Here is a 27,227-nt window from a genome sequence, read left to right on the forward strand (position 1 = left end):
GCTGGACTTCAAGGACTTTTTAAGGAGAGGAATTGTTTCCAGGACTAATTTGGAACAAACAAATGATTGTGGTCTTTCAGTCCGGAGTTCTATAGTCTTTATGTATCACGCCCTCTAATAACAGACTACAGGATTGGATCCAAACTAGGTCATCTGAGTAACAAGATGGGGAGATACTGGCATGCATGGGGAAATCTCCGAATATATTGCAGGCGTACAATATATTTAAATCAAAATTGGCAACCAGTTAAGAAGGAATAACCTTGTCCAACAAAGGCTGAGCAGGCTCAGGAAGACAGAATTTAAGGGAAATGGATATGGTGCTTGTTAATCAACAGACATTGTGTTGTGCTGTACAAAACAGAGTAAGCACTGGATTTCAAGAGGAGACTTTGTGATTGAAGGAGTATTATTCCATTACTAAGGGCCTGAATCCACATTAATGGTTTTGTCGCTTTTGAAAGCTGAAGGCTGTTGTCTGCATTGCATAATACTGTGATTCATTTAGAAGCTGTGAACTGATGGCCCTTCTGTGATAAACAGAATTATTATTTTCTCTGTCTGTTTCAGTTCTTGCTGCTTGACATCCACAGGCTCGCCTCTGGGCATCTGCTGTGGAGGAAACACAGGGGAGCCTGCCCAGTGGCTAATAGCATAATAATCAAGTGGAAACAGTCTTGGTTCCCAAAAGGACAGAAAAGAAGGACTTCTGCTGCATTTTCCGAATTATATGGAAAATAGTTTTAGTGTGCTTGTAAATCGTGTATGTGTGTGTGTGTGTGTACAGCAAAAGTGCTCAACTAGTTATGTGTGTTGTACAGATGTGTTGCTACAAGCTGCCTAGTTTTTGCTTGCTTATAATTCTTACCTTGTACAACGTGGCATTTGGTAGGTACAGAGCCTCTTTGGTGGTGGCCTTATGCTACTTTTGACTACACATCCCATATATCCTAGCTAGCTTTGAAGTAGCTTTGTTGACTGCGAGAATCAGGATTTTTTTGTCCAGAGCAGTAACTTCTCCAACTTACAGACTGTACCACCTGCTTTCCAGAAAGGCTTTGGTAGCCCCATCATTTGGCCAGAGAAGATGTGACTGCAGGGCTATTCTGCCCACCCTGAAAAGAACATGTGCCAGTGGTAGAATTGAAGGGCGTCAGTCTTGTCCTGCCCATTAGTTAGAGGTGTAAATTTTCTGTGACTGTTATTTGTACACATGTACAGTATGTCTAACGAGATTGCACTCCGTGCATCCAAAGAAATACATTATAGCCCAGAAAAAAAGGCAGCCTTTAAAGTGTTACAAGATTCTTCCTTCTCTAATTGACTAACAGGACTATGTGTGTGTTGTGCCGTCAGGTCACTTCTGACTTAGTAAGGTAAAGGTTCCCCTTGACAATTTGTCCAGTCCTGTCCGACTCTAGGGGGCGGTGCTCATTCCTGTTTCCAACCCATAGATCCAGTGTTTGTCCAAAGACAATCTTCCATGGTCACGTGGCCAGCGCAACTAGACATGGAACGCTGTTACCTTCCCACCGTAGTGGTGCCTATTAATCTACTTGCATTTTTAGCATTTTGCATGCTTTCGAACCACTAGGTTGGCGGGAGCTGGGACAAGCGACAGGGGCTCACTCCATCACGTGTATTCGATCTTACGACTGTAGGTCTTCTGACCTTGCAGCACAGAAGTGTCTGCAGTTTAACCTGCAGCGCCACCACGTCCCTACACTTCTGACTTATGGTGACCCTAATAGGATTTTCACGAGATATTTAAAGCACAGTTTACCGTTGCTACACCTCCCCTTCCCATACATTTCCATGGCTGGGTGGGGAATTGAAGCCGGATTTCCTGGCTCCTAGTTGGAAGCAGTATCTATTACCTCACACTGACTTTCTAACACAGCTACTCCTTTGGAAATGTAGCATAATCATCTCGTTTTGGAAGAACGCATACTGTAGCCTTTTCTGCAGATTCAGAGATTTATCCTCTCCCTTGACCAAGTAGAAATTCTCTTCAAATGTTTGGAAAACTTGAGACGCCCAAAGCTGGTGCGTTGGCTCTCTGCCGGCATTGAGCTCATCCATCCTTCCCTGCTGAGTGTGTGCTTTTCCAACCCTTGCAGAAAAGGGGATCATTACTTCACCTGGATATTGCAGGTGCTGAGTGTCTCCTGAGAGAGAGAGAGAGAGAGAGAGACCCAGTTCTTGTGGTTGTGCTTTGAACAATGAAGCCGGGTGAGCACTATGTTTGAGAAAAAGTGAGTAATTTACAGGTGCTGGTGATGCAAAATAAATATATATGATCTGTCCTTAGACTTCGAACCCTAGCTGGATGCTGCACCTATACATAGAACTTTATAAACAAGAATGATTCTCTCAGTCAGTAATGCTGGTTTTAACATCTTCCACCCCATTACACAATATAAGTAATAAGGGGGAGAGAATGATGAATCCAGAATGGTAGATGGCAATCAAAGGGAGGATTTGATTTTAATGCTGTCACCACTGCCACCTACGATTGTTTAAAATATAAAAAAACAAAACCAACAAAACAAAAATGTTATGGCACCTTAAAAGGCCAGCATTTTAATGTGAGCTCTTGTGGAGCAAGACCACTTCCCAAGATGTAAAATTTGACCCACAAAAGCTCACATTAAAAGATATCAATTGATCTTCAAGGTGCCGCAATGTTTTTGTCTTTTGGGTGTTTCTCTTTTTTTGGGTTTGATGTGCTTGCAAAGACTGCAACATGGCTACTCTGTCCAAAACGACATGATGATTAAGAACACCTCTCGCATTCCCGCTGGCCAAAAAACATTTTTTGCAGAAAGGCTGTGTGGGTGTTTGTGTTGCTGTCCTCCTTTTCTGCAAACCTCTTCTCTCACGATAGCTCTTCTCTTTTTCTTTTGTAATTAGAGGGGTGGGAGTCTTGGGTCTCTTCCTGTACCCAAGAGTTTTGCCATAGTCCTTTTTTTTTCAGAGGCTGGCTTGAGTGAACTTCTGGGAGTTCCTTCCATACTCCTGTTTTGGCAGTGGCTTCTAGACTTCTGCTGTGCTATTTGGTACGAGTGATGTGGATGCCACACTCCTCAGGCTGATGTCAGGGCTTTGGGAGAGCCCTCCAGGACTGCCAGAGCAACCCGCTGCATTGCTTTCCAATCTAGCAGTCTCAGCCATGCTGGGTTTCTCGCTCTTCCATTCTTTTTATTTTTCATGATGCTCTTACCTAACTATTGTTTTTAGGAAGTAGACGAACTTAAGTAGCAACACTGGCCTGGGCTTTCCTGAGCTGTAGTTATTATAGTGAGATAAGGGAGCATCAGTGGTGTAGTGGTAAATTTGCAAGTGTGTATGCTCATCAAGGGAGTCACCATAACTACTCCATAAAAACAAATGCTGAGCAGGTGTTTTGTAATGTTACTGGTTCTTAAGTATCGATTCAGAATCAATCCACCACGAACTACTTTGAATTACAATAGAAAGAGCTTGCAGCATGTGTTCCAGGCAAAATTGAATTGTCTTCCAGCTATTGTGAGGGTTACAGCTAAACACAAGGAATAGAGAAGTCTCAGACAGTGTCATAGTCACTTCTATTCAGAAATTTGCAAGGCTTCAACCTTGTGAGCCTTGGTTTCATTGCACTTCTGGATCCCACTGACAGATGTTCTCCAAGGCACAGACCAAATCTCCTGGAGCTGGCCCTCAGAATGGCTGAAGTCATGTGCTGGTCCTGAGGGCCGTTTAACTGAAGGCAGTAACATTTTCCAGAACTCTGACATGATGCATCCAGTCTCTAACCTATTTTTCAGTGACTGATGAATACCGGAGCGCTTTTCAAATATAGAACTGTCTGTGGACATTTTATGACAAGAAGCCCAGGCTAATTGTTCAGTTGGATTTTTCTTTCTTCCTTAGCTGGGTCATGTTCTCATAACATGGCCAAAGACAGTTCTATATTTGAAAAGTGCTATAATATGAAATAGTCATTAAAAAGTAGGTTAGCCAGGGTGTCTTGCCGTAACATGCCTATAGACAGTTTGATAAATACCCTAGTATTAAAAAGTCAATAAAAATTGGCATGCAGAGAGAGAGAGACTTTTACACTGTGTAAGAGAGAAACTTTTCCTTTTTTTATATAAACAGAAAACGAATCTGCTCTCCTTTACATTGTTAAGAGTTTTATTTCCTCTAATAGCTCTTGAGTGCAAGGAAAGTAGTGGGTTTTGTTGAATGGTGCTTGCTTGTGGAGTTGGCAAAAGGAACAGATTCCTCCCTTATCCCTGCAATCTACCTTCACCCCTCAAATTAGCACCAAAGTGGTAGAGAGTCTCTGGAGTTGATTTCAAAAGTACATGAAGAAGGAGAAGAGCTGTTGTTAAAATGCTGACCTTGGGTGCATCGTCGTCTAGTTGTTTAGTCGTGTCCAACTCTTCCTGACCCCATGGACCAGAGCACGCCAGGCCCTCCTATCTTCCACTGCCTCCCGGAGTTGGGTCAAATTCATCTTGGTTGCTTCGATGACACTGTCCAGCCATCTCATCCTCTGTTGTCCCCTTCTCCTCTTGCCTTCACACTTTCCCAACATCAAGGTCTTTTCCAAGGAGTCTTCTCTTCTCATGAGATGGCCAAAGTACTGGAGCCTCAGCTTCAGGATCTGTCCTTCCAGGGAGCACTCAGGGTTGATTTTCTTTAGAATTGATAAGTTTGTTCTCCTTGCAGTCCAGGGGACTCTCAAGAGCCTCCTCCAGCACCACAATTCAAAGGCATTAATTCTTCGGCGGTCTGCTTTCTTTATGGTCCAGCTCTCACTTCCATACATAACTACAGGAAAAACCATAGCTTTGACTATTCGGACTTTTGTTGGCAAGGTGATGTCTCTGCTTTTTAAGGTGGTGTCGAGGTTTGTCATTGCTTTCCTCCCAAGAAGGAGGTGTCTTTTAATTTTGTGGCTGCTGTCTCCATCTGCGGTGATCATGGAGGCCAAGAAAGTAAAAATCTGTCACTGCCTCCATATCTTCCCCTTCTATTTCCCAGGAGGTGATGGGAGACCTTGGGTGCATAGCGATGTTCAAACTGGGGCTTGAAAGAATAAACAAATCTTCTCTTTTTTTGGGTAGTTTGGAGGAGAAAAATGGTTCCTTGTTAATCCGTTGGATCGAAGTACTTTCCAACTAGGAAAACATTGTTCAAAAAGAAAGGCAGTTTTTATTCTTAACATAAATTGTATATGATTGTCCTTCTGCAAAGAAGTTGTTGAAAAATATAGGAAGAATTTTAAAAATGGAACCTTTTATTCTAAAAATAATAACTAACTAAAATATATAAGAAACGACTTTTATGAAGATCTTTCAATAGCATTACATGTCCACATTATTGAGGGTGCTGTGTATAAGGATGATGGAAGCAACTGTGACATCATGAAATGCGTGGGTCTCAAGAGCAGCCATGAGCTTGCAAGATGCTGAGCAGGTTTCTAAAAATACTTATCAATTGTTTTGATGCTTGTTTTTTGCCTTCTGATGTTTATCACTCATCAGACACACTGGAATTGGTTTTAGTTTCCTGTCGGATAGACTGCTGCCCCAAATCAGACTGCTTGTAAGGAGCAGAAGGGCTCTGAATGTAACTACCTTGTTGTTACATGCCGTCAAGTCACCTCCAACTTCCTTTAAAGAAGCTCAGCATCAAAAAACCCAAGATCATGGCCACTGGTCCCATCACCTCCTGGCAAATAAAAGGGGAAGAGATGGAGGCAGAGACAGATTTTACTTTCTTGGTCTTCATGATCACTGCAGATGATGACAACAGCTGCAAAATTAAAAGATGCCTGTTTCTTGGGAGGAAAGCGATGACAAACCTCGACAGCACCTTAAAAAGCAGAGACATCACCTTGCCGACAAAAATCTGCATAGTCAAAGCTATGGTTTTTCCTGTAGCGAAGTATGGAAGTGAGAGCTGGACCATAAAGAAGGCTGACCGCCAAAGAATTGATGCTTTTGAATTGTGGTGCTGGAGGAGGCTCTTGAGAGTCCCCTGGACTGCAAGGAGAACAAAGCTATCCATTCTGAAGGAAATCAACCCTGAGTGCTCACTGGAAGGACAGATCCTGACGCTGAGGCTCCAATACTTGGGCCATCTCATGAGAAGAGAAGAGACTCCGGAAAAGATTCTGATGTTAGGAAAGTGTGAAGGCAAGAGGAGAAGGGGACGACAGAGGATGAGATAGTTTGACAGTGTCATCGAAGCTATCAACATGAATTTGACCCAACTCTGGGAGGCAGTGGAGGACAGGAGGGCCTGGCATGCTCTGGTCCATGGGATCATGAAGAGTCGGACACGACTAAATGACTAAACAACAATATTTGGTCTTCCCCTTTTCCTGCTGCCTTCCGCCATTTCTAGCATTATTGTATTTTCCGGAGAATCCTGCCTTCTTCCCAAAGTAGGACAGCCTCAATTTCAACATTTTTGTCTGCAGAGAGAGGTCAGGCTTGATTTGATCTAGGAGACCTCTTCTTTATGTTTTTGGCAGTCCAGGTATCTGCAAAGCTCAATAAACATGATACAGACATTAAAATTCATGGAATTAACCTTCATTTCTCTCTCTCTCTCTCTCTGTGGTGAGGGTCGCAAGTTTACATAGCTTTTATAAAAGGAACTACTACTCGAAAAATGTTAAGAAACACTGTTCTAGACAGTACAATAAATGGAAAAACAGCAAGAAATTATTTTTTAAAAATCCTGATTAATGTTTAATTGTTTTTAAACAATAATATTTAAAACTTATTATTGCATAGTTTTAATTGTTGTGAACTATCCAGGGTTCCCTATGGAGGGAAACCAAGCAAGCAAGCAAACAAACAAACAAACATAAAATAAGGTGCCACCCAACCCTTTGTCTTTGTTGTACCAGACTAACAATCAGAAAATTGTCACTTTCCAGTAGATGTGCTTAGAATTGCAGTCTTAAATGAAAATATTCACAAACTTTCTCTGTTTTCCTTTAGGGACATAATAGCAACCCCAACAGTTTTCGTTGAACAACATTCACATCACAGATATTGTCATCAAATTTCTGTAATCTGATCATTCAGCTGCTGAGTGCTGAACCAGGGGGAATCAAACATTAATCACAGAAAGTTCTTCTCTCCTGTTGACTTGGCCTGATTGTTAAACGGCTACGGATAGATCCAAACAAAGACCAGCTCAGCGGGTCATTCTCTTGCCTCTGAGCCATGAATCAACAAGAAAATGCTTCACATAACTCGCTGAGAAATCGCTCTGAAAATAATGTCTCCGGTGGAGATCTCTCTGTTCACATGCCTTCAAGATCAAAAACACAGAAACAAATCATTCACAAAAGTTCAGGATCAGTTACCTCTCTGTGATCAGTGTTCACTTTAATACCTGGACTGGGTGATTATTTAAGTGTATTTGACAGGTGAACTGCTTACTCAAGGGTAGCTTTATAGAGAAATGCATGCATGTGTTTGTGTGTGTGTGTGTTAGGGAGAGACTTAAAATGCTTGTTGTTCATTTAGTTAGGCAGAAATGTAGGAGAGATAAACTAACAGCTGATACACGTCTTTTCCCAGGGTCCATATCTTTTAAGTTTATACTACAATGCAGTTGTTCTCAACCTTGAGTCCCCAGATGTTCTTGGACTATAATTCCCAGAAACCATAGCCAATAGTAAAGACCTCCGGAAGTTTTACTCCAAGAACACCTGGGTTACCTAAGGTTGGAAGGAAGCAGCATGAATTTGTTGTAATTTTGAAGAAGAAACGGTGTTCAAAATGGTGAAATATTCTTGAATTCAGATACATAGTGCTTCTGGGTAAGATGACAGAAAAGGGGTAGGCACTCTGAAGTCTTCCACATGATTTGCATTAAAATTCCAAGAAAGCCTGAACGTCATGGCCAACAGGCAAGGATCACAGAAGTTGAGGACCTGTAGAGGGGATCTGAAATCTGTGGATAAGATAATAGTGCTAATATCTTGATAGTCATAGGGGGAACTCTGACCAGCCCTGACAAATAAATCAGCCCTCCGTCCATTAGTGCCGTAATCCTGATCAACTTCATTGGTTCACTTTGATTTCTCTTAATTACTTTAAATCCTTATACCCATTCCCCCACTATAACAGTGGGTATGGCAGTAGGACCCCCATATCCATTCGGGATTGGTTTCAGGCCCCCAGTGGATACTGAAAACCATGGATAATAGTGAACACTATATATATTTATGGCCTTTTATCATATATGACATGGTAAAAGAGACAACAAACACAAAATATTATTTTCACATGCAGATCTGGCCATTAGACAGCCCCAGGGACCATGCTGTCATCTTCACTGACAAGTACAGTATTCATTGCACAGTCTCTGGCTCCTTCTAGTGGCAAGTACTGGTAATACATGTGAAAATAGTTTTTTCTGGATTTTTTCTTTTTAATACTTTTAATATTTTCAGACTGTGGATAATTAAATCAGCCCATGGATAAGGGGGTCCTACTGTACACAGGGAACACTTTCCCTCTCCAGCGAGCTGGGTACTCGTTTTATGACCTTGGAATGATGGAAAGATGAGTCAGCCTTGAACCTGAGCATGTCAGGATCAAACACGGGTCGTATACAGAGGCATGACTGCAGTACTGCAGTTTAACCACTATGCCATGAGCCTTACTAGAAATAAAACAGAGCTTGAAAAGATTATTTTTTTCGGACTCCTAGAACCCTCTTCTGCCAGCATGACTATTCCACATATTGTTTTGGGGGGGATTCTGGGATCTGTAGTTCAATTCCACAAACAGTGGAACTTTTCCAGGCACGGCTACTGCTGCCCTAGTCGCAAAGTCAATTAGTCGCAAAGTCAATTGGGTCTCTGCTAAAACCTTCCAAACAAACCCTCTACGATTTCATCTACTACCTCATGATGAAACGGGCGCAGTAATGGGTGCGCCAAGAGTCTTCAGATGAGGTGTTAATGCCAGAGTGTAAAACACACGTAATGTGTCTCTGCGTGAACTCCAGGCAGAGTTGGTTTTGGCAGAAAATGCTATTCAGATCTCGATAGGCGTCGCTCAACTTAAATCACAACCATCCTGTGAAGCTCTTCTTTATGTAACCCTTTTATATTCTCCGGCTGCCTTCTGTTCAGCGTTGGAGGATATGATATTAGAAAGCAGAGCTCCTTCTGCCAGTGACGGCTTGAGTCTGCTTGCTTACATCTCTGGTTTGTTTACATGATCCACTGTGCTTCCCATATGAGTATCTCTAATTGCTTTCTTGGTTAAGCCCCGAGGCAAGGAAATGTTCACTTTGGGAGAGGTTTTGAACAAAACAAAACAAAAAAGGACCTTTAATCTAAGATAGGTGTGTCCCTTGGAAGGTGGTGGTGTGGGGAATACAAACACATTTACAGGTCTGCTCTGTGTTTGACCAGTGCTCTGTTGAAGTCAAAAGATCTTTGGAGTTCCCTCACCTTAGCTCTCCTCTTGCAGTAAAAACAGGAGGCTTAGAGAAGATGGATCAAGGGGACCTGCACAATGTGTGACTAGAGTATTCAGCTGGGATTTGGGAGACCCACATCTAGTTTCTTATTGAGCTATTAAATTACTTAATAGACTATGGGCCTGCCATTTTCCCTTAGCCTGACATATTAAGGGTGTTGTGAAGATAAAAGTAGGGAAGAGTAGAACCGGATGTGCTGGCCTGAGGCACAGACAAGTATAAATAATATTGGCCCAAATCCTTTTGAATTTTTACAGGGGCATGACAAAATTGGCATCCATCTTCTTGGGAAAGACTGCAAATTAATGGCTAGGCTAACTTCTTAACTTACAGCATTTGTTCTGCCAAGGTTTATGTTAATTGCATTACTCTGGCAAATGTAACTGATAGGATTTTGGCCTTTAAAGAAATGAAAATATTTAGGTTTTTCCAGGTGTTTTTGCCTCTGGAAATTACAGGTTTGAGTAGAAGACATCTATTTTCTGTGGTCGAGGTTCTGTCTTGAAAAGTTATAGTTTTAGAAGAGGTACCCATGTTAGTCTGTGCTAGCATATCAGGCCAAAAAAAAAGTAAAGTAAATAAAAATGTTGTGACACCTTAAAGACTAACTGCTATATCTTAATGTGAGCTTTTGTGGACGAGTCCCTTCTTGTCTGAGGAAGTGGACTTGTCCACGAAAGCTCACATTAAAATGTAGCAATTACTCTTTAAAGGTGCCACAACATTTTTGTCTTTTTTATTATTATTATTTTAATTTTATTTTTCTTTTGTTTTTGGCCTGATGCTCTCAAAAGAATTGTGCTTGGTGTCTACAGTCATTTTTTTCAGCCTTTGCCTTGGCAAATGAGACCTCTGGTGTCGTAAGGGTAAGCAACTCAAGCTTTTGATTTGATTGTTGTTGTTTTCCGCCACAGATGTATTGCTGCAATAGTGTACATGGTATGGTTTTGATATTTATCTGTTTTTAGGGTATGTGATTGTGCTTATTTTGTGACTCACCACAGGTGCTAGGGATAGTAGAAAGATGACAGATGTGTCTTAAAATATAACTCTGCATTCCCTTTATGGTTGGGTTTGAGTGTTTGCATAGAGATGAAGTCGACACTCAACTTCATGTTTTGTGTGAGAACGTTGCCGAAACCATTTTCTGCCGCATGCTGTTTTTTGCTAGGCATGTGCTTTTGTCTGGGTCTCTTTACTCTTAACCATTGCAAGAAATTTGCCAGCAAGAGGGAAATCAAGTTCATTCCATTTTCATTTTTGTTTTCTTTCTGTAGTTGGCTAATGAGCTTCTTCCGCGTGGTTTGGTGATTGCTCAGAGTTGTTCTTCTTTCCCATATCTGTGTTACAATAAGACAGAGTGAAAGCAGAGCTCTCCGTAGTGGCCCTGGTTGCTTGCTGTTGCTCTTGTACAAAACAATCTTCGTTTCTTGAACACAGAGGAGGTGCATCTAATGCCACTGTGAGCAGGATTACACGGTCCAACCTAGTAGAGAGAAATACTTTGGAAAATGCAAGGAAATGCTGCTTATAGACTGCGGCAGCAGCCCAGATCTGGGAAAGGCAAGTTTGTTGAAGATCTGCAGCGGGAACATAAACTAGGACCATGTTAAATCAGACCAGAGTCTTGCCTATTCTTTGATGACCCTCATGATCTGAGAAGTGATAAATAAGAATTATCTAAACATTATTCTGGCATTCTGTTTACACAGCGGCCAAACAGTTTCTCATGGGAAGTGAACAATTACATTGCAGTACAACAATGTCGTTTAGTCGTGTCCGACTCTTCGTGACCCCATGGACCAGAGCACGCCAGGCCCTCCTTACCTGCCTCCCGGAGTTTGGTCAAATTCATGTTGAAATCCAATAAAATAAAATAAAAATAAATAAAATGGTAAATGTTGGTAGTTTTGATGACACTGTCCAGCCATCTCGTCCTCTGTCGTCCCCTTCTCCTCTTGCCTTCACACTTTCCCAACATCAGCGGCTTTTCCAGGGAGTCTTCTCTTCTCATGAGATGGCTAAAGTACTGGAGCCTCAGCTTCAGGATCTGTGCTTCCAGTGAGCACTCAGGGTTGATTTCCGGACTAGTTCTAAGCTTATAGTCCATTAGACCTAAATGGTTTGGCTATCTAACAAAATCTTTTCTATCATTTCCCTTTCGGGAGAAGTGTTTACGCCATTATCCTAAAGCAGACACCCTTTCGTGTTTGTTGTGGCGTGCAGTTTTAAGCACTGTGTCTGAGGTGAAAATGATCTTGGCAGAACAGGAGGCTAGTGATTCAACTTTCTTTATTTTGGGGTGTGTGTGGTTTTTTAAAAACAAGATTATGTTAGTGAAGCTGTCCCAGAGGGGCTGAATTATCAGTTCTGTATTGAAAGTCTCTGCTCTGTGGATGCCGAAAGATAACTCAACCTAAGCAAATGGAAATTTGCTTTATATGTAGATAGAGGTAAAAAAAATTAAAAAAAAAGAAGTCATTTTAAAATAGTGGTTCTGTGAGGAAGCTTCTATTCTTGAAATACATCCCTTCCTTTAAAAAAAAAAATGAAATATAATCCTGTCCTTTAAATTCATATAGCTTCTCAGGACTGCTATATCATTTAATCATGCTGCAGTTTTCCTTTGGTTCTCCTCTCTCATGGTATCCATATAACTCCTCGCTTCCAAGAGATGCATGCATGGTGCTTAACTGTAGTAACAACAACAACAACATTTTAGCCAGATACCTAACTCATTGGCTGGTAATTCATACCTTCTTTGTGTGTCAATCTCCTGGAGCTTCATCCATGGCAGCCAGGTTAGACTACAGTGTCCATCACCTCTGTATAGGATGGGAGTTGTAGTGTGACACATCTAGAAGGTGTCACGCTATTCTGTATTTCAAAATGGGAAAGATTTCAAAACCAGTACAGGGGAACCTCGACTTACAAACGTCCCTACTTGCGAATGATTCGAGTTACGAATGGCTCTGTTCACAAAAGTTGCTCCGACCTGCGAACTGAGCCTCAACTTATGAACCAAGAAAATAAAAAAAACTTTCCTGCCCTTTTTTAAACCTAAGTTCACCTTAGGTCAAAACAAGAAAAAGTTTAAAAAATCACCCCCTAGTGGTAGATATGGATTAACCGGCTTTGCATTAGTTCCTATGGGAACTAATGCTTCGATTTAAGAACAGCGCCTCGACTTAAGAATGAAAAATAGTGGATACGGATTAAATGGTTTTCAATGCATTCCAATGCAAAAGTTTGCCTTGACTTACGAACTTTTCGATGTATGAACTTAATTCCAATACAGATTAAGTTCATAAATCAAAGTACTACTGTACATTAACTGCTAATGCTAGGGTGCATTGTGCAGAGCAAACAGTTGTAGAGCTGAAATACCTCCATCTTTATGATTTGGGTTTTTGAGAGATGTGCTGTAAACAGGATTTTGTTCAGACTCTGATCTTAGCAAGAGTCTACTTTAGCCTTTCTCAGCCTGATGCCTCCAGATGTTTTGAGCTACAACTTTAGACACTCCTTACCATTGACTAGAAGAGATGGGAGTGAAAATCAAACTCATATGTAAACCAGCTGGTTCAGGAAGGCTGCTCCTGGTTAATGTCCCATGAGGGTTGAAGAGCTCTCTGGCTCTTCCCAGAATCTCGCTACAGCATTACAACAAGTTCTGACCAGTACCTTATGTTCTTTGCCACTCTAATCTTGCAAAGAGCATCATGGATCCTACAGAGCTTAGATACTTTCAGCCCTTCAAAATCCATTGGCAGAAATGGAATTTCAAGGATAAAATATTAAACAAAACCGCCCAACTTAAAAACAAGAAGAAACAACTACTCCAGTGTTGTCATCATGCCCCCCCCCCAATGAAGCATTTGAAATGAGACTTGAAAATAAAATATGAAAAAGCATTCCCAGACTAAGGCCTCAAATGTATTCACAGCTTGTGCGGCATTAATGAAACACCCTGTGACATGAGGGAGGCATGGATGGTAAGCATTATGGGACTCTAGAGATTAGCTCAGCTGCTTCTGCCTTGAATTAATGCTAGGGATTTCCTCCTGTCAAGAAAGTGACAGCTGTAAATAAATAGATTGTGCCTACAGCCAACTGTGTGTACAAGGAACTCCGGGTATACCCTTTGGCTCCCTTGGTTTCACCACTGGTTTCTCAAGCAATTTGCTGCCAGCTTCCCATTCAGACTGGCAAGAAGAGATAAACCACCCCACATCCCATTCTTCTCATTTTCCCCTGTGGTAGGATGGTGTTGAATCAATTTATATGATTTTTGTTAGGTTTAATTCAGACAAAAGTATAACAATACACTCCTGCAATTGTTATAGAAGATGCAATTTTACTTTAAACGATGAGATTCTTGCACTTCAACATCTGGCCAGCATGATTTTTGGATTATTCATGTTTCTCCCTGCTCTCTCCAGCTCTGCAGCAGCTGGCCTGGTGAAGAGCTCTGCAGAACTCATAACTTTGCCCCTTTCTGAAATTTTAGTGGTCTAATAAAGGGATAAACCACCCTTCCTTTCGTATTTTGTACAAGGAAGGATAATGTAGGTTTCCCCCCCTCTTTTTTTTAGCCTTTCTTTTTTTTACATTCTAGCACTGTACTGCTGCAGGACATTGATATGGAATGAAGGCTTGAATTTCCAGCCAATGAATCAGGTATCTGGCTGTGGAGCAAGAAGTAGGGAGTTCAATTCCCCACTGTGTGACCGAAGAGAAAAGCCAGCCTTTGTAAGGGTTGGATAAGTTGTCAAGTCCCGGGGCACACCCAGAAGTACATTTGAGTAATCTATACGTAGGTACCCTTGGGGAAAAGGGTTGTCGTAGGTCAGGACTGAGTTTGTGGCATGTTGTTATTGTTGTTACTACAGTGAAGCACCAAGCATCAGGGAAAAGCAATTCATTTTATGGAGATGCAGCATAAATTCAAGGATAACCTTATAAGAACTTGTAAGAAGTGGACTTGTCCACGAAAGCTCACATTAAAATATAACAGTTAGTCTTGAATATATCTTGAGTTTTTGTGCTTTTGTCTAATTATACAATTTATTTTACATTGGGTTTTGCCTGATATGCTTATAAGAACAGCCAAGCTAAGAGAATAATAGATCTTAATGTCTAAAAAGTAAGAAATAAGACCATTTTATGTCCAAATTGACCAGTGACTCGAAGGATGGAAGAATGTACACTTTGGGGGCAATTCCTACACTTACTACAGTCCACTTCAAAATGTATAGTTGTTTAAATGGCTACAAGCTCTCTGCCTTGGGCATTTTAAAATGAAACATAAATGCCTAGGTTTCAATATTTGGTCTGTCTAGCCCAGTTTTGCCCACTTTGGTACATTGATTAATCCTGTGTGTGCATGAAGTGGGGAGAGAGAGAGAAAAATAGAGACAGACAGATGGGTAGAAAGTTCATTGGAGCTGTCCTGGACAAGGGTCAAATCATCCCAGGACAGAGAGAACTATGATCTCAAATGGCATCATGGGCCCAGAAGAATTTATCAGCAGTCCTGACTAGGAGTGCCGAGATGCCATAAGGAGACGGAAGGGTAATTGAGGCAAAGTCCTTAGAGAGAGAGAGAGAGAGAGAGAGATTTCTTTTCTGCTCGGCTTCTTCCTGATATGTAATTATTTTTGAGTAGGCATTGAATACTTTGTTCATAATCATTTGTGAAGAATTTCTCAAGGCCAGCGTCAGCTTTCTTAGACTTGTCCTCAAAGGCACATTAGTTAAGCAGGCCCCATCTTTAATCTTGGGGAATTCACCACTCTCTTGCTTTGACTTTTTCCTCTCTTTTTGAAGTTGGGCTATAGAAGTGCAGTTTAAGGACTTCAGCCTGCTTGGAGCACTTAATCAGTTGTTTTCTGTGCATCTCAAAATGCTCAGTGGCACCCTAGCAACACTCTGTGGGCTGGAAAACTAGCTCTGATTTGTCTGTGTCACACACGATTAACATGATTTGCTTTATCAGAGCTTAAGCTAAGCCACTGAGTGCAGCCGTACCCTGTCTTTCTGTTATTTCCCGCTCACTGTGAAGTTCAAAAACATGATTCAGCACCCAGAAGCTGTGAAGATATCCCACTCTTTTTTTTTTAATTTAAAATATGTCTGCCAGGCCTTTCTCCTTAAAAAGGACCCAAGGCAGCTTACATTATTAAGACAACATTTAAAATATATACAACTATTTTTTAAAAAATTAAGCAAATATCACACTAAAAATGGTAAACAAAATCAACACCAAAAACAGATTCAAAGCAACAAGGCACAACACTCCATTTAAAACAGCCCATCGCTCAGGGGAAACCTGTCTGAAGAGAAAGGTCTTCATCTGCTTGTGGAAGGATAGCAAAGATAGGGCCAGCCTGGCTTCCAGTGGGAGGGAGTTCCAGAGTCTTAGAGCACAGACACAGGAGACCGTTTCCCGTGTCCCCACCAAACACACCTGTGAAGGTGGTGGGACCGAGAGAAAGGCCTCACTGATGACCTTAACACCTGGGCAGGCTCCAAAAGGAGACATGTTTCTTGAGATAGCTTGGGACCAAGCTGTTTAGGGCTTTATATGTTAAAACCAGCAATTTGAATTGTGCCTGGTACCAGACCAGCAGCCAGTGGAGCTGCTGTAACAGATATGTATGGGGGTTATGTGATCTCTCTATATAGGCATCCTTCAATCTCGAGAGACTATGGCAACGTGCTCTGTATTGGAGGACTTGGAACTGCGTCTAGTGTGGCTGAGAAGGCCAATTCGAAAGTGACAATCCCTTCCACACTGAAGACAAATCCAATCTGTCCCCTGTCCAGCTCCCTGATTTTGCTGCTTTCATGACTGCCTCTTTGCCTCGGCCTGCTGGACAAGTGTCTCTTCAAATTGGGAGAGGCCGTGATGCACTGCCTGCCTCCAGGCTGAACGCTCACAGTTCAAGGTTTCCCATTTGTTGAGGTCCATTCCTAAGGCCTTCAGACCCTGCTTGCAGAGATCCTTGTATCGCAACTATGGTCTCCCTCTGGGGCGATTTCCCTGCACTAATTCTCCATACAGGAGATCTTTTGGAATCCGACCATTAGCCATTCTCACGACATGCCCAAGCCAACGATCTCTGTAAACAGCTGCAATTAACAATCTGGCCGCAGTGTTTTATCTAGGAATTCTTGGAAAGTGCTGCATCGGTTGGAAATGACTTGACCACATATAAATGTTATTAGCTATCTTTTAGATCAATGATTCCCAACCTTGAGCAACCCAGGTGTTCTTGAACTGCAATTCCCAGAAGCCTTCACTAAAAACTGTGCTGGCGTGGGTTTCTGGGAGTTGCAGTCCAAGAACACTTGGGTTCCCCAAAGTTGGGTACCACTATTCTAGATGATAGTTGCAGTGCCATGACATCATGATGGATTAAAAAAGTTTTTGTGTGTGTTCTTTATTTATTTTATTTATTTATTTTATTTATATCCCGCCTATCTAGTCAATTAAGACCACTCTAGGCGGCTGTTCTGTGTATGGAAACTCAGTTTATTCATTGGAAAGAAATCAGTGGTAGGTGACCTTTATTACTGCAGTGTTACTACGTTAACAGAATTTATTAAGAATGTAAACCTATTGCGTGCTAGCATTAGTACTGTTCTACAAGATCTTCGAGTTTGCCAGTGAACTAACAGAGATTGCCCAATTTGCCTTGGACAAATTCCAAGAGGGTCAGATCGCATATATGACTGCTGGTTTTTTGTTGTTGTTGTTGTTGTTGTTGTTGTTGTTGTTGTTGTTGTTTAGGGAGTATGAGGGGAAGGTAGTGGAAGAACAGATATACATACTTATCAGTCTTTATTTTAATAGTGCATGATGATTTTATTTAATAGTTAAACTTATCCCTCATTTTTTCTCCAGTTAGCTCAAGAGAGAATGATCTAGCTATTTTATATCACAGCTTAGAAAAGTTACTTTTTTGGCCTCGTACATCTCCCAGAATCACATCTCTTTTCTTATTGGCCTTAATTCTATGGATATCCCAGGTTCCAGGCAAAAGCAATAACCACTATGTAACACTGCTCTGAAAATCCAAAGGGCTGTTAAAGAGTTTTTGTGGGAGATTTGGAAAGAAGAGAGTCAGCACCATGGAAGAGTGTTTGCAGAAGGATCCACAGTTAGGGGACACTAGAGGAATTTGATTTTTGAGAATTTTAGTGCAAAATATTCAGCTAGCCTATCATGTGAGTCAAACAGGAATTACCCTTCAGATTTCTCAGTTTTCCAGATTTTGTGATGCATTGGTTGACTGAAATTCCCCTCAGTGGAATTATCTTCTATTTCAAAATACTGAAATACTGGACAACACCAGCAATCATTTACATTAGACTGCACAGAGAAGCCATTGAAATGCACAAACACCAGCAGAGCTTCAACAAAAAAGAAGAAAGTTTAAAACTCAACAAAGCTTGGCTCCTAGCACTGAAAAATACAGCCAGCAAAAGGTCAACAAACTCTACCCAGCCACAAGGACCAGGGATCATTACACACAAAAGACCAGCTGTGAAGGAGGTCCAAAGGAGAGTGTGCCGTCTCACAAGACAGAGGGGGTGGCAGGAGAATTGGAACAAGTGAACATTAATGTAAAATTAGACCCAAAGGAGAACGAGACTAAAGAAGGAGAGAGAGAAGGAGCAGGAAGAAAAGAGAAGGTAGAAATATGTCTAGTAGAGGAAAGCGGGAATCAGAAGGGGGAAGAGCAAGAACTGACCATTTGGGAGGAGGGTATAAGTAGTCAAGGTGAGCGGCGGTTTGAGGCAGAATTAGACAAGTGGAAACGTAAAAGGATTTAGAGAGATTGTGGGAGTTTGAAAGAGTAAAAACACAGGAGTTATTGAGGGATCTCCCTAATCTGAAGTTAGGGGGATTGTTACCAGATCCCCCACCTGAAGAGGCTAGAGAAGTGAGATTTGAAACTTTGGAGTGGTCGGTGATTGTATTCCCAAAGGGGAAGGGAAGAGGATGGAAGGTGATACGACTCAATTCAAGATTTAATACTCCACCGCCTGAGGGGGATTGGGCCTGGCACCCATGCTGCGGCCGCATTTGCACAGTGAGGAGCGCACCCCTCTGGCGACCCACTAATGCGAAGAAGTTTGGCCCAGCACCCCTGTGAGTAACAGACTTTGGGCGGGATTTTCATATGACATTTATGGCTTATTGCCGGAGTTAAGTTGTTTTGACCCGATTATGAACAGTGTTGACCTACATGTAAGCAACAAAGATAAAGATGTTAAAGTTAAGAAGACGTCTCCTGTGGTATTACCCGTGCAAAATGAGGAGTTGTCAAAAATTGAAACTGAACCCGATCACACCAGCTAACAACACCCATCAATCACAGTGACAGATAATCTCTCCTCCTTATCACAACAATACACCCACAACAAAAACACACTGATCACCATAATCACCCATCTCCTGAGAAGGAGAAAGCTGATTCAACAGCTATAAATACTCAACTCCCAAACAAATTGCACCAGAGCATGGACAGAGTTCCTACTCCTGTCCTCTGAAGATGCCGGCCACAGAGACTGGCGAAACGTTAGGAAGAACAACCTTCAGAATACGGCCAAAGAGCCCGAAAAACCCACAACAACCATCTCTAGCTCTTGTAAACATGAGAGTTCTGAATTTTCCAGCTTTTCCCAAACAAATCCAGCTCTTACAAAACCGGTTTAGCAACTTGCTTGTTCCTACTGTGCTTCTTGGAGAGCCACCCGCTACTTTGCTGAGTCACATCTTTTGAACTGCACAATTAGGTCAACTGGTGTTGGCGGCCTTGTGGTGCAGGAATAAGGCTTCCAGTGTGATGTGGAGCCAAAGCAACTCCCTCCCTCTCTTGTATGTGTATGTGTTTCTGTTTCAGCTGCCTTCATGACATGGTTTGGAGCATAATGATTTAGCTGTATGACATACAGCTACACATTCACACCAGATCCACAAATTACCTTCTGTGACTTCAGGCTCACATTTTGTTCAACCATACAATTCTACCTCAATACAGTACTGGAATATTGTTTCTGATGTTTCTCATTTCGCCTTGTATTTTCACCCTTATCCTTAGGAACACTGGAAGCTGCCTTAGGGTCCTTCCAGATTTGGTTCACCTCTGTTCCCTGTAAAGAAGCATGGTGCTTACCGAAATTTGCATCCACACTGCAATTTTAAAGGCAACCTCTTTGAAAGTGCATTGTCGCCTGTGACCTTCTAGAAATCCTTTTTAAAGTGATAAAAGCAATCTCTTGCTGGAGATTCTATCAGGCTATGGGCTTTCCGCAGGTAAGCTTGCCAGGTTTCCTTCCCTTACCCAGAACCTGTAAAGAATGAAATGCTTCTATCTAGATAACTTGATTTGGAGATTCATCCTGATATATTGGTAGAGCACCCAGAGATCTGCCAGGGTGTCAGAATTCTACCCCATGGCATCACAAGGTCGCACATCCCCTTGTGACATCAAAAGGGCATCTCCTTGAGTTTCATGTTTTGCCCTTGAATTCTCCAGGATTGAGGTGCAATTGACCTGACGCTCCTATCCACAGCAGCTATTGTTACCTTCTAAAAGCTTACCCTTGAATATCACGGAACTCCCCTGCTCCGCCCCCCACATAGTGCCTGAGCAAAGAGGTGTAGTCAGAAATGAAAAATTTTCCACCGGTATGGAAATAGCTCTTTTGCGTACAAGCCATTTGTTTATCAACTTCCGGTTGTTTCTCAGTCAAGTCTTTTAATTTCTGTTCAAAGCAGTTTTTGATTAAACAGATTTACGGTACATTTTGTTTTATAGATTAACTATATGGTACTTCAAAATAAGTTTTCAGATGAATGCTATGTACAGTCTGTAAAATGATGTCTGGGATTAGGTTTCCTGTGGAACTGAATAGCAGAAATTGGGTTTTGTATGCATTTTCTGAAATATAGGCCGAAACACTGTTATCTCCACTCTATTTCCTATTAAACAATATTGTTTTGTTTATGATGAAAATACAGATTTAAAAAGTGCTACTTGGTAATGGAAACACAACACAGTATAATGAAAATCGTGTGGATGCTGGCTTAACACCCCCCCCCAAAAAAAAACAGGAATGTTTCTTTTTTTGCATCTGGTTTTCTTATCAGAAAAAAGTAAAATTCACACAAAAATGGGGTAAGCCAAAGGTGAGAAATAACCAGGATTTAAGGCAAGAAAAACAGCCATATAAGAAGAGATTTAAAAGGCTGCATCTCAGGGTTTGTGATGGGAAATTGTAGGAAGCAATATTGACTCATTTATGATGTTCTGAAATGGCCTGGAAAGACCATTTGATAATCACATCCGTTCTGTTTCTAAAGGATAGAGCTTGGGAAAGTTACTGTTTTGGGGATTCCACTGCCAGAATCCTAAAATGCTACTGCTGAACTAAGAGCAGTAACACTTCTTAAAAATGCAGTGTGCATATCTTAAATTTTTAAAATGAACCGTGACAATCGGTTTCGAAAGGTGCTTAATGGTAGTATACAGTCCAATAGCTTAAAGAAAAGCGAAGGTGTGATTTTCAAAATCTCAGCAGAGGTGGCACATTTGAAATAGGGTTAATCTCTTAACCATGTCTCACACCCATCTCTAAATCATTTGACTGTAAACATAGAAGTTACATGGGTAGGTTGAAATGGTGTGTAGTTTAATACAGTTCTGGTGTGCCACTGCTGTGGGTGTGGAATTCAAGTCTTGTGCAACTTTAAGTATTTTGTAAAATAATAATTGTAATATAATAGATTTGGCATTGGGGCACAAGTCTGCACCGCTCTGCATAAATAAGCAAATACTGTACTAGTTTGCGGGCATAGATGTCGTTCTTTTCACTTTGATCTACAGTTAGCTTTATTTATGTGTCATTTTCTCATACTGAATTGTGCCCAGAGCAGTTCACAATCAACATAAAGAGATCAACATAATGTTTTTTGGGGGGAAACATTTATGAAATAAATAAGATAAATCAGTTCAGTTAGCATAAGATTAAATCAATATTTAAGGGATGTGGTGGCGCTGCGGGTTAAACCGCAGAAGCCTCTGTGCTGTGAGGTCAGAAGACCAGCAGTCATAAGATCGAATCCATGTGATAGAGTGAGCTCCCATTGCTTGTTCCAGCTCCTGCCAACCTAGCAGTTCAAAAGCATGTAAATTCAAGTAGATAAATAGGTACCACCTCAGTGGGAAGGTAACAGTATTCTGTGTCTAGTCACGCTGACCACGTGACCACGGAAACCGTGTACGGACAAACGCTGGCTCTACGGCTTGGAGACGGGGATGAGCACCATGCCCTAGAGTCGGACACAACTGGACTAAATGTCAAGGGGAACCTTTACCCTTTACCTAAATCAATATTAACAATGTGACGGTTTCCTATCAGGGCTTCCTCTCTATAAGCACTCAGCCACACTACCATTCTTGTCCGAAGGGAAGAGCTAGCTGGAGAGGAGACTATGGAGCCTGAATAGAACTGAATTCACTCCCAGATTCTGCGGTTTGCTCAGCTCTGGCAGTGTTTCCTGGGAGTTTGAAAAATCCACAAGGCTAGGCACTTAGAACATGTGCCAGCCTTGCAGCTGCCACCACACCCCACACAAACACTAAAACTTTCTGGTAGCTGTTCAAGACAAGACCTAGTTTTAGTACCACAGATGCTTTAAGCCAAAACTATAGACAGTTGCTTGGAGCCATTTTTTATGTTTTATTAAAAGAAGCAAAAAGGGATTAAAACAGCAAACAGACAAAACGTTCCACAGAGTTATAAGAAGGTTTCAACATTACTTGGAGCAAAGCACAGAGATAGTGTAAGGCAGTTTCTGAGTTCAGACCAAAAATAAAAATGGCTAAACATATCTACCTGACACTCACTCCTTAGTACAGATTAGTATAGTTCATATGCATGCAAAAGGTGCCCTTTATAGGCATTGTAGAACAGCAGGAGAGCCAGATCCCCTCTTTAAAGATGGGCTAGGTTCTGAGACGCAGCTCCCTCATTCAAGTAAGACTGAGCCGTCTAACCAGATTTCTGAATCCCTTTTATACATGAAATGACCTATTCCTTATCTGTTTTAACCAGTACTGTACTTTCATTCTCTCTCATGTTTACCCAGAAAAGAAGCACCTTCTTCCTCTCTTCCTTTCCTAATTTGCATGACTGCAGGGAAAGACGTCAACTTACAGTAGTACCTCAGTTTACGAATTTAATGCGTTCTACGGGACATTATGTAAAGTGAAAAATTCGTAAACTGAAACACAGATTGCCATAGGAACGGGGGTGGCGCTATAAACGTCCAGGCACAATGCATCCTGGGGAAACTTCCTTTGTACTGCAAAAAAAAAACCACATAAACTGAGTCATTATTTTCAATGGATTTCTGTTCGTAAACCAGAAATTATGTTAACCGAGGCGTTTGTAAACAGAGGTACTACTGTAATGTCAAGAGATAAGGCAGATGTGTCTTTTTAGGCAGGAAATCAATTGAAGCTGTTACTTTCCCCTTTCTTCTTGGCCGATATGGACCTCTGCCTTCTTGGTCAGCGTCCCAAGCATTCATAAAGAAGCCTCAAAGTTTCTGGCTTTTGTATTCCATGTTCCCCAAATTTCTCGGTTTCTTTACAACCATGAAACGATTAGGACCTCATGTGTTCATCGTTGCAACATGCTAAACTTGCTACTCCCTAAGGGGCCATAACATGTCTTAAGCCAGCTCCGGTCCAACTTCATGTTATGATTGACAAACTGCTTGAAGTGGTGACTTGACTTAGAATAGAATGTGCTCTGGCCTAACTAGATTCCTTTTAAGAGGTGAGTCAAGAGGAAGACCTGCTATACAACACTACAACATAGGCGAATTTGGATTCAGGCAGTCCTGGGTAGTCTGTTACATTGCCAGATTAGAAGTCTGTTCAGTAGCAAAGCAGGGAAGGACTTCCTTTGCTGTATCAAGAATGTGAACAAGTGCTACTGATTGAAGCAGAGGGTAGTAAAATACATGGTCTGACCCAGCGTAATGCAGCCATATAAAATTATTCAATTGTCACAGCACTTGAAGTCATTCCAAACTAGCTCAGAAGAGGACTCGTTCTACAAGGGGCACACAATAACACAGCATGGTGTCTTAAAGAACAGCTAAGGTGTAATTCAGAAGTCTCTTCAGAAGTTGTTAACTGAACTTCATCCTTGCGATTTGTGGTTACAAGTTACTGCACTAATTTGGAATGTTTTGTACTTTGAGGCAGTTTTGTACAGGAATGGGTGCTTCTTTTTGGCACAAAATTATACTGTCACCAATGGAAGAATTCTGTTGCAGGCACAAGGAAATTTCTTGCCATCCTTACCAACAGAAAGAATAATATTGCAGTTCTCCCATCTTCTCTCACAAAGATGAAACTAAATGAGGGTTTCCATTCCTTGTCTTTTGTTGTCAGTGTCCTGTCTGAGGATGGTAGAAGTTGTAACCCAGCATATTAGTAGCACACCATGTTGGGGGAGGCTGTTTTGGAAAACATGCCCCTAGCTATTAAGCATTAAGTATTTTTTGAATACAAATCTCATAGTTCTCTATTCTGGGAGTCCCACTTGAGAGAGAGAAAATACCTCATTGTGGCTCACCTGGGAAAAAGGCCTAGGTGAAAGGCCCATTTAGGCCTAGCTCTTCTCAAGCTTCCTGTTGAGAAAAGCTCCCTGCTAACAGTGGAACAGCTCCCATTGTGAATAAGAAGCTTGGGCAGAACTAGGCCTAGTTAGGCCTCAAATCCTTCCAGCTTAGATCCAGGTGAGCCACATTTAAATGTCTTTAGGTGTTTGAGGTGAAAGTCCCAGAATGGAGAATTTTGGGAGTTTTATTCCAAAACTTCCAAATGGAACATCTCTGTTTAGGTCTTTAAATTCTAAAACCACTCATCTGAACTGGATGCGGAAAAGACCAGAAGTAAATCAGGCTGATAAGATCAATTAGGCCAGGGAATTTTTCAGTGTGTGGTGGCTTTTCGTTTTAATGCTGGGCAATAGTTGTTATTTGGTATGGAGTTGTCTTTGCCAACCTGGTGTTCTCCAGAGGCATTAGACTAGAACTCCCATCATCCTTTTCCAGAATCTTGGAAGTGCCAGCTTGGAGGTGTCTGATGTAGACTACAGACCAAGTGGGCTACAGTACATGCTTCTAGATGCTGTTTGACTATGATTTCTCTCTGTCAATGTAGGCAGAGGAGGGTAGAAATTCTCTGTCTCTTGTGCAGATAATATGATGCTAAATGGCCTGATGGCCTGAATTGCTATAAGCCTGATACTTTGACAGTGAACTTTTCTATCCTGATAGAGGTGCTGTATAGCTTTGTGGATTGGAGTGCCTGGGTCTAGTGTTCAAATTCCTACTGGGACTTCCAGGAGCAGGACCACCGGAGATCGTCTTGAATATATGACTGATAGGATTATGTGACTGCTTTGGATTACTTTGGACAAGCTACACAGTCCCAGAGTATCCCTCAGAATAAGGTTAAACCACTCCTGAGAACTTTATACCTAGGAAACTTTGGGAGAATCACCATTAATTGGAAATGACAACGAACCTTGGGTCCTTAGTTGTTCTTGGACTACAACTCCCAGAAGTCCTGGCTAGCACAGCTAGTGGTGAAGGCTTCTGGGAATTGTAGTCCAAGAACATATGGGACTCAAGGTTGGGAATCACTGGCTTTAATGAGTAAGTATTAATTCTATTCAATAAGTTGTGTCAAGTAGAATTAGGATGTCCTGTTGTGTTATGGAAATATATCTCTTGATCACATTTTGTGGCTGAGCAAAAGGCAGGTTCAGCCTGAAGCCATGTGATAATATTTGGGGCTAGCATGCATTCATGGTTGCAAATGTCAGCATTCTTTGGTTCCACATCAGTCATTCCCTGCAGAGAACTGTCCCTTTGAAGTGGATGTTTTTTGCAGAATGGGCATGCATTTCCTAAGGTGACATGACTTGCATTTTGCAAGTGACATGCTAATCTGGAACTCATAAATTTGGCTGGTGGCATAATAATTTGGTCCCTTAACAATTGAATTGTGAGCTTGGGGTTGGAAGGAGAGGACTGTGGCTCCATATGATTAGTTAGCATGACTTAGCACCTTTTCTTTCTGTTACACAGCTTTTTATTTCTGTGACTGTTTCAACAACACTTCAGTTCAAAAGAGCTTGAACCCAAGTTCTGCAGATGAGCTGCTGGGAGATATATATATACTGTATATATATTTGGTGGTACATAATGGGGCATCTGGGAAAAGTGACAAAATACATCCAAGAGCTGCAGCAGTTGCCTCAATTCCTGATCTCGCTTGCATCCCATGTATCCTTACCTACACCACAAAATGTTGCAAATTTTGTAGACCATGCATTGCCACTGCAGATTGTGAAATGCTCAGTACATATGCATGGGATTTTTTCTTCCAGGCCTTGTACTACTGCTGCTAGGATTTATTTAACAAAAAACCTCATGAATCACACTCTGTTTCCTATCTTGCTTCTAATGGCACCATGGGTCCATTGTGCATGCACCTACTAGCTCTCTCCACAGTCCACTCCCTTTACCTTTTCCCCTTGCGCCTGATGTTTTTGTGAACTGAAGGTACACAAGTGTGGCACATATATAAACAGCTTTACTGAATCAACTTTGCTGCTTGGGAATGAATGGAGATGGCTGCCCAAGGTTTCTTTACTGGAGCACCATTGCAACTTCCTGAGACTTCACCTGGCACTCTGAGACCTGGCATTCGTATCCCGTGAGTGTGCAGATAGAATGGTGCACCTTGACCAGGAAGTACATTAGGACCCTCATATATGTGGGATCAGTATTCACTGTTTCACTTATCCACTGTTTTAAAATATTAAATAAAAAAGCTCATTAAAATAAAAAATGCACTAGAGGGAACCAGTGACAGTGCTATATGTAGGGTTGGCTATTATATGTGGGTCTTGGCAGGGGTGGGGGCTTGCAACCAATCTCATGCAGATATCATGGTCCTACCACTGTTCCAAGAGAAAGGATGCAAGGAACAGGACAGTGGCCAGGAAAAGGCAAACATAGTATTTAATTCTGGCACCTTTTAATGGTATGACCCAATTAGGAAAGACTGTATATAATCTGGCATATGACTGAATGTTGTGTGAATAGTGCACATGCTCCTTACATGTTCACCAGCAGCCACAACATTAAAGTTGCTGTTGGGCACATCCTCTTCGAAAAGGTATCCAGAATTTCTTGCATTTCCTTCTGGAAAAAAGATCCAAATCTTACTTAAGCTGGCACTATTATCCAATTGGGTACCCAGAATGATGTCGTGGATGGTGGTTTAGGACTCAGGAGACCAGGGTTTGAATCCCCCACTTGGCCATGGAAAGTCATTGGGGAATGAAACTGGTAAAACCACTCCTTAAATGTCTCACTTACCTTGAAAGCTGTATTAGAGTCACTCTCAGTTGGTTCTGATTCGATGGTGCATAAACTGACTATGGTCTCATTAATACTACAGTGGACCCTCGACTTACAGACGGCTCGACTTACAGACTTTTCGAGTTACAGACTTCTCTGGCCGCAAAATTTAGATTCGACTTGCAGCCGGAGAATCGGCTTACAGACCAGAAAAAAACCAAAATGGAACAAAAATAGAATAAAAACT

The 27,227-nt window shown here is 41.6% G+C and overlaps 1 protein-coding gene and 1 long non-coding RNA gene across 5 annotated transcripts in view; one reads left to right on the plus strand and one right to left on the minus strand.

Moving 5' to 3' along the window:
• The window catches only part of MYO5B (myosin VB), a 339,707-nt gene that overhangs the window by 4,642 nt on the left and 307,838 nt on the right, over positions 1-27,227 (plus strand). The window lies entirely within an intron of this gene.
• LOC144586255 (uncharacterized) lies at positions 2,896-8,020 on the minus strand. The gene is made up of 2 exons (XR_013540976.1): positions 5,047-8,020; positions 2,896-4,385 (listed from the first exon to the last, which is right to left on the minus strand). It is a non-coding gene; the product is annotated as an uncharacterized LOC144586255 (long non-coding RNA).

This window comes from Pogona vitticeps, chromosome 2 (assembly GCF_051106095.1).
Source record: "Pogona vitticeps strain Pit_001003342236 chromosome 2, PviZW2.1, whole genome shotgun sequence".
In the NCBI taxonomy this organism is placed as follows: Eukaryota; Metazoa; Chordata; class Lepidosauria; order Squamata; family Agamidae; genus Pogona; species Pogona vitticeps.